General features: G+C 32.9%; 1 long non-coding RNA gene across 3 annotated transcripts; it reads left to right on the top strand.

Annotated features, from left to right (window-relative positions):
* Positions 1-684: 684 nt before the first annotated feature.
* LOC139892451 (uncharacterized) lies at positions 685-6,327 on the top strand. Of its 3 annotated transcripts, XR_011774072.1 has the most exons (6): positions 3,581-4,093; positions 4,251-4,396; positions 4,642-4,756; positions 4,876-4,912; positions 5,046-5,934; positions 6,118-6,327. It is a non-coding gene; the product is annotated as an uncharacterized lncRNA (long non-coding RNA). The 3 variants fall into 3 exon arrangements; XR_011774071.1 differs by having other exon boundaries at positions 4,642-4,912; XR_011774073.1 differs by lacking the exons at positions 3,581-4,093; positions 4,251-4,396 and adding an exon at positions 685-874 and having other exon boundaries at positions 4,642-4,912.
* The last annotated feature ends 465 nt before the right edge of the window (positions 6,328-6,792 follow it).

Here is a 6,792-nt window from a genome sequence, read left to right as displayed (position 1 = left end):
TAAAAGTGTCGGGAAACGTGTTTTCCGTTCGCGTGAAATGGGCATTTTAGACAGCAGCTGGAAGACCATTTGGACGCCGTCCAGATTGCTTGGACGCCGTCCTGGCCTTCACAACTGGGCGCCGTCCAGATAACTGGACGTCGTCCAGATGAACTGGGTAAAAAAAAAAATTGTTACGTTTTCGGTTGGATAACGGGTTGGGTCGTTACATATATTAATTCTTTGAGCGTTTTCCGCCAAAATAAAAAAATTTATCACAAAGTGTTTTTATTAAATGTTTATATTTTCATCTAATCTATAATGTTCGTGAACAAAGTTTTTTCAATAAATGAAAAAAAAAAAAGCTTCCCCCGCTTCCCCCCGATTTGTTACTTACCCCTTGATCCTACCACTATATATATATATATATATATATATATATATATATATATATCACTATATACATCAAAAGAGAGTCTCGATTAGCTAATAAATGTTTTCAAAACCCCCTTAATTACCATTAGATTAGAAAATTACATTATAATACCCCTTGATCTAACGGTACTTAATCATCCACTAAAAATATTAGCTAATAAATCAATTGTTAAAACCCACATTCCTAAAATACCCTTTTCTAATAATTAAAAAAAACATGGGATATCTACAGAGTCAATTAGATTCGTAAAACCCTAAATATTCATTCAAGCCTTTTTTTTCTCTCCCAAACTCACCGATTCTTTTCTTCGGCGATATATCTTCTTCAAATTCGATGACACCAAATTCCAATCTTTGGAACCTGTAACAGTTAATCTTCGAAGAAATATAAATTTTATAGACCTTGTAATACATCGCTGAAGACCAAATCGTTGAAAAAATCCGATCAAAAGTATATATGGTAATTTTGTCAGATATTAATCGCATATCTTTTAATACTTCGATTCAGTTAAGTACTAATATACGTATTTGTTTAAGTCAATGATTTATTTGGTTGATTTGATGGATACATGCGATTTCACTTATATATGTATAGATTGATGATTATTATTTGTGATTGTCTGAATTAATCTAATTTATTGAATGATATTGAGATATTACATTGTTTGATACGTAATTTTTTTATAATCTGATAATATTGAACCAGCTAACATTTATCTTTTAGATAAATGACATTTTGATCTTAAATCACCAATCTGATTTTTGATCTTAAATCACCAATCGTTTATAGTTTAAGATAATATTGGTCATATAAGAAAATCATTAGTTTCTATTTTGATGGTGTAATATTGGTTTACAATAACTTGTTTTTTAGTGATTATACAATCATTTATACACGAACAACAGGTTGTGAGCTACGCGCAAATTTGATTACAGAAGGTAGTAATTTCAGGTTTATAAGATAGTAATTGATATCGGCTAAAAAGTCACGTTTTTACCCCCGATATTAGCCCCATTTATGATAAAGTAATTGACTTTATCATCTAAATAAGCATTTATTTGCTTCATTTGGTAGATTGTGTCATTACGAAGGCTATGTTTCAAGAATCACTAAAAACGGATGAAAACGAGGAAAAACGAGCAAAACCGACTAAGACGATTAACTCGCGTTTAAATAACTTATTTTATACTTTTTGAAAAAGTTTATTTACTTGATCTCATGTTGTAAGATATTTAATTACGAACGCGTAGGCGCAAAAATCGTCAGAAACGGAGCTAAGACGAAGATTCTAGAGCGAAAACGGTGAAAGACAAGAAATCAAGGTACGATCCAGCGAATCAGCAAGCCAAATGGGCTGCCAAATGGCCTTCCAGTATAGTAAACGGCCTGCCACATGCCCAAGGCAAACGGGCATGGTAAACGGGCTGACTGGTCAAACGGGCCCTTCAAACGGCTTGCCAAACGGCCTGCCAGCCGTTTGCCAGCCATTTTTCAACGAAAATCCTACTTGCTGTCCCACCTGCCGTCCTACTTGACAGGGGTTTAGACATATCCCCTATGCAAACCACCTGCCATACCACTTGCCAGGGGTTTTTCAGCCATTTATTTACAACTTTGCCATCAAGCTTTCCTATAAATAGGTGGCTCATCCCACCATTTCAACACACACCAATTCTTCACTTCTCTCTCAAATATCTCTCTATAGTCGCTCACTAGTGATCTATAGGAGATTAGTTCTCTCTCTACTTTCTCTCTTTAGATTCTAGAAAGAGAAAAGTACAGAGATTAGGAAAAATAATTATCTCTCTATTGTCGCTCTCTAGTGATCAATAGGAGATTAGTATGTAGTTAGTAGTAGAAGCTAATGAGCATTGTAACGCTACAGATATTATGAAGAAATACAAGTGTTATTCTGCCGACATTATTCGGTAACATCTATCCTTTCTTTTAGTATAATATTCTTGCTCGATGTTTATGATTTATTAATATTAGAAATGCTTGTTGCCATGATGTGTGAGTAATTGCTTGATTGTTTACCATGATTTAATAATGTTAGTTAGGGATGATTATCATTTCATACTCGCTTTCTGTCTATGATATTAAACCTCGTTATTATCGTCCTTTCACCAATAAACGTGATTAAAACCTTTTATAAAGTCGACAATTATAAGGTAATTAATTATATGTGTTTATACATTGGTCAAGGTACGAACCCATCAAAAATACTATAAAGTACATGCGGAATTACCGTAAGACCAGATCAAGATATTGGTCAAAAGTATAAGACTCGAGGAAATACTGTTGCAGTAGTAGAGTACAGTGTTGATATACTATAGGACCACTTGGGCATGGTCAAGGTTAGAAGCTATGGAACCACTATAAGTCTAGTACATGGTGGATAACTAAGGGATTTATTGGGTAGATTTAAGCAAGGGCTGGTTTAAATCATAAATGAGAATTTAACGCACTACAATACAAACTAAGCTTATAAATCTTTAAGGATGACTGAGAACTATCAGAGGTTCTAATTTGTCTACAAATCCTTAGATTTTATCAAACCATTGATAGAAAGAAATTCGAAACACAATCATAACCACTCACTTGGGTGATACACTAAGGTGTTAAGAAAGGTTGGATATTCTATATTTATGGCTATGCTACTTTATTCGTGCGCACAAGGTATGCATTGCATCCAAGATAGGTCGCTTATATCCCTAAATCGGATAAAGCGTCGGGAGTTGAGCATAGTCCATCCGTTCAAAATCACGATAGCCTAGTTCCTCGTAATATGTTAATCAAGAAATCAATTAGTAGGGAATCTAGTGTTTACACCAAGGTATATCTAACCAATGAGTGTCACACAATCATCCCGAAACTACGTTATCTTAAATCATGGTGAACCACGCCTTCTCTGTCCTTAGCTGTTGCATGCTAGCTAGCTTATTTTAATTATATTGCTTTAATATTTTAAATACAACTCTAATATAAATCAACCCAACTATAGTCCTTACAAAATTTGATATTCCGGATAAAGTGGTGTCTAGAATAAACCGGTTGGACTTGGTTGTTGGATTTTCTGAACAGTTGCCAATTTATTGGGACCAAAAGGATCCTGCCTCTCCACACAAGGTGTACCTGGCCACTAGTCTTGGCTAAATTGTGTACAAACCCAATCTTAATTACTAAATTATCTGAATAAGCTCCGCTTCAAATTCGACCGCTCAAGGAATGACCATAGGTCATATTTGGCCTTGCTAACCCATAGGAAGGAATAATAGATTTAGGCCCAGCATATATAAATTAAATGATCAACTTCTTCTGTTGATATCCTGAATTGACGTTTTGCGACCTAACGACACCGTATAAATAAACTGTCCAATTCGGGCATATCAGTAATCCTTAAAATAATGATGTGAAGACGAAAAAGGAGGTCACATTTTCTTTGACACCGTTTAATTAGAAGTGCAAAAAATTGTGTGTGTCTGTGTGTGGCATTAGGGTTGTTCATGTGGGTTGGGCAATGAGTCAAAATCTGTCTTTGGAATGGTTTGAAATGAGTTCACTTTGTTTACTGAGAATTATAAAAGTTTTAGTATATCTTTTGTTGATAAAATTATTGTTTTGTAACTAAATGAGTTTGGAAGATATGTCTCAAAATACTCTATTTGTTAGATTCAGGTACTAATCTTGAACAAGTCTGTTTATCTTGCTTTTAAAAACCATGTCCTTATCTGATTAGGGTTAATGATTTCTTAAATTAATCTGTGGTACGTCGCCATCTTCAAGAATCTGTTATGCCTAATCTATTTGCAAACAGTTAATTTCATATTTACAGGTCATAATCCCATCTTCGACAGATTGAATTGATAGTAACGATGAGGTCAGAATGATGAATTATAACCTGTTGTAGATTGATTACATAGGTTTTGTATAAGATTGTTGTTACAAACACCTCTTTGACCATCTTAACTTCATAACAAGGTTTGATTTTTACATGTTTTACAGATTTTGAATCACTTTAACTTACTTTGATTATATATATATATATATATATATATATATATATATATATATATATATATATATATATATATATATATATATATATATATATATATCCTTATTATCGTTCCAGTAACTTGTGAATTCGTATCTATTTATATTGGTATGATTTTGTTTTGTTAGTTGTTATTAATTTAATGTATAAATGTTGCGTGTTTCTGCAGTTTAATCAGCTTCATTTGTTCGGAAGATCATTATCAACGGAATCAGTTGAGTATGCTAAAATTTATAGTATGAAGCTTTGGGCTACTAATGAATAAGTTCAGATAGGAGGTTATGGTGTGTTACATTCATAGTTATTTTTATTATTGTTTTGTTTATGTATTTGTAATTGTTTGAAAATTACAAATTAATATTTAAATTTTAGTTGTGGGTGATGAAACTGGGTAATTTCTAAGGAAGTCTGAGCATGGTTAGATGCTTCTCGTCTTTGAGGTAATACTCTTCTTTTTATTCGATGAATCTTTTAAATATCACAGCTTAGCATCTTTGATCCAGTTTGCTTAATCTTTTATTCGATTGAATCTAATATGTCTTTCTTAATTCTTTCGTTTTGATTGTGAAACAGTTTAATGAGTGACTGAAGTTGATCTGATATGGTTTGGCATTTGAAGAATTTTATCTCATTAAGCAAAATGGATGAATTCAACATGGAACATATGCAAAAGTGATTTCTTTTATCTGCTATACTTTGATTCCATATCTATACGTATTGTTGAATAATGATGTGATGCAAACATCTTGCTTTAAATTTCTTTGTCTTCATGTGTATACGAATGATTGTCACGAAGGATAAAAAATCTAATATCAACTTCGTGTTTAATTCTATATCTATATGTACCGTTTTATCTTGGAAATCCCCTTATTTTGAGAGTTTTGCAAGTTTAGATGTTTGACTGGAACTGAAATGATATTAGATGTATTCTGCGGAGGATTTCGCTGAAGTGGATTTATGAAAGGGGCAAAAGTTGAAAGATTTAGATATCATGGCTGTAGAGATGGATATGTGTCTTGACTTACATCCGATTACTAATACATCATCATACACCGTTGTGGAGTCGATGACTTTGGCGAAAGTTGTTGTTGCATTCAGGAAACCCGAGCTTAGGCACTCGTGTGTATTTCTAAAGACACTCGGAGTAATTACAATTTATTACTCTACAAATTAAATAAGTAGATCATTTGCAATTGTAAAGTGCACTATAGGTTTCAAAATGGGGCGGTCAATGGGTGAGAAGGAGTTGCATAGAATGTGAGTGCTTTTTTGTTACATGTCTAAGTGGATCGGGTCAGCCTAGGTTTTCTTGATAAACATCTTTAAAGTATGAGTCTATTTTTTTTCATTAAATTCTGTCAGAAGCACGCATTGCAGTTACAGCTCGCATCCTACTAGAAGCTTCAATAGCTAATACAAATTGGCGTGGTTCATTTATATCTTGGGTGATCCTGAATTCAAAGTAAGTTTCCCTTTACATTATTTTCATTTTTATATGCTATGTTTGAAATAGAGGTTTGATTAGATAAGTTTTGTATTAATAAAAAGTTGGCTTACGTTGTTAGAAAGTACTTTAGTAACTTGTATTTTTGTAATTATTACCTCTGTTCTCCTATTCTTATATATGAAATACCATTTCACGAAGGCAATTGCCGAAGTGTTAACAATTGATAGGGGAGCCCAACTCCATCTGACACTCGATACTGATTATATGTTCAGGTGCATTATAGATTGATCTAGCGTATAAATTTCAGTGGATACTGATTATATGTGATCAAAAAGAAAGTTTTTTTTATTTTTGGTTTAGCTCATGTATTATGTACGCACACATCTAAGACATATTTGTGAATCATTAAGGTGCTGTAATTATGATTTAAATGTGCTCCTGGTGTTTAGAGTTTGCTACTTTTTGCTACATTTATGTCGGTCATATTTGCTTACTTTTTGCTACTTTTTTTTTATGTAGATAAAATTATTTTCAGATGTGTTTCTTTGACACAAAGTATCATCCGTTTTGCGTATAATGATGGTTAAATTTGTATAGAATTTTACTTATTCTCATAAATGTCTATCTTAAATTACAATTATGTTTTTAAACCTTTTTCAGTTAAGTGTACATGACTAGAAAGATCTTGAAAGGGGATGGACAAAATGGGAGACGAGTAGGACTTCTGTTCTTTCAGCTCAATATTACTCCATATTTAACTTCAACTAAAAAATCTTAGCCAATAATACATGTACGTTAATGTGTCCCTTGTCCAGATCGATGAATTTGATTTATCTTTTTTTCATATGAATTTAGGGTTCATAGGATCGACTA

Source organism: Rutidosis leptorrhynchoides, chromosome 2 (genome assembly GCF_046630445.1).
Source record: "Rutidosis leptorrhynchoides isolate AG116_Rl617_1_P2 chromosome 2, CSIRO_AGI_Rlap_v1, whole genome shotgun sequence".
Classification (NCBI taxonomy): domain Eukaryota; kingdom Viridiplantae; phylum Streptophyta; class Magnoliopsida; order Asterales; family Asteraceae; genus Rutidosis; species Rutidosis leptorrhynchoides.
This window is presented reverse-complemented; position numbering and strand designations above follow the sequence as displayed.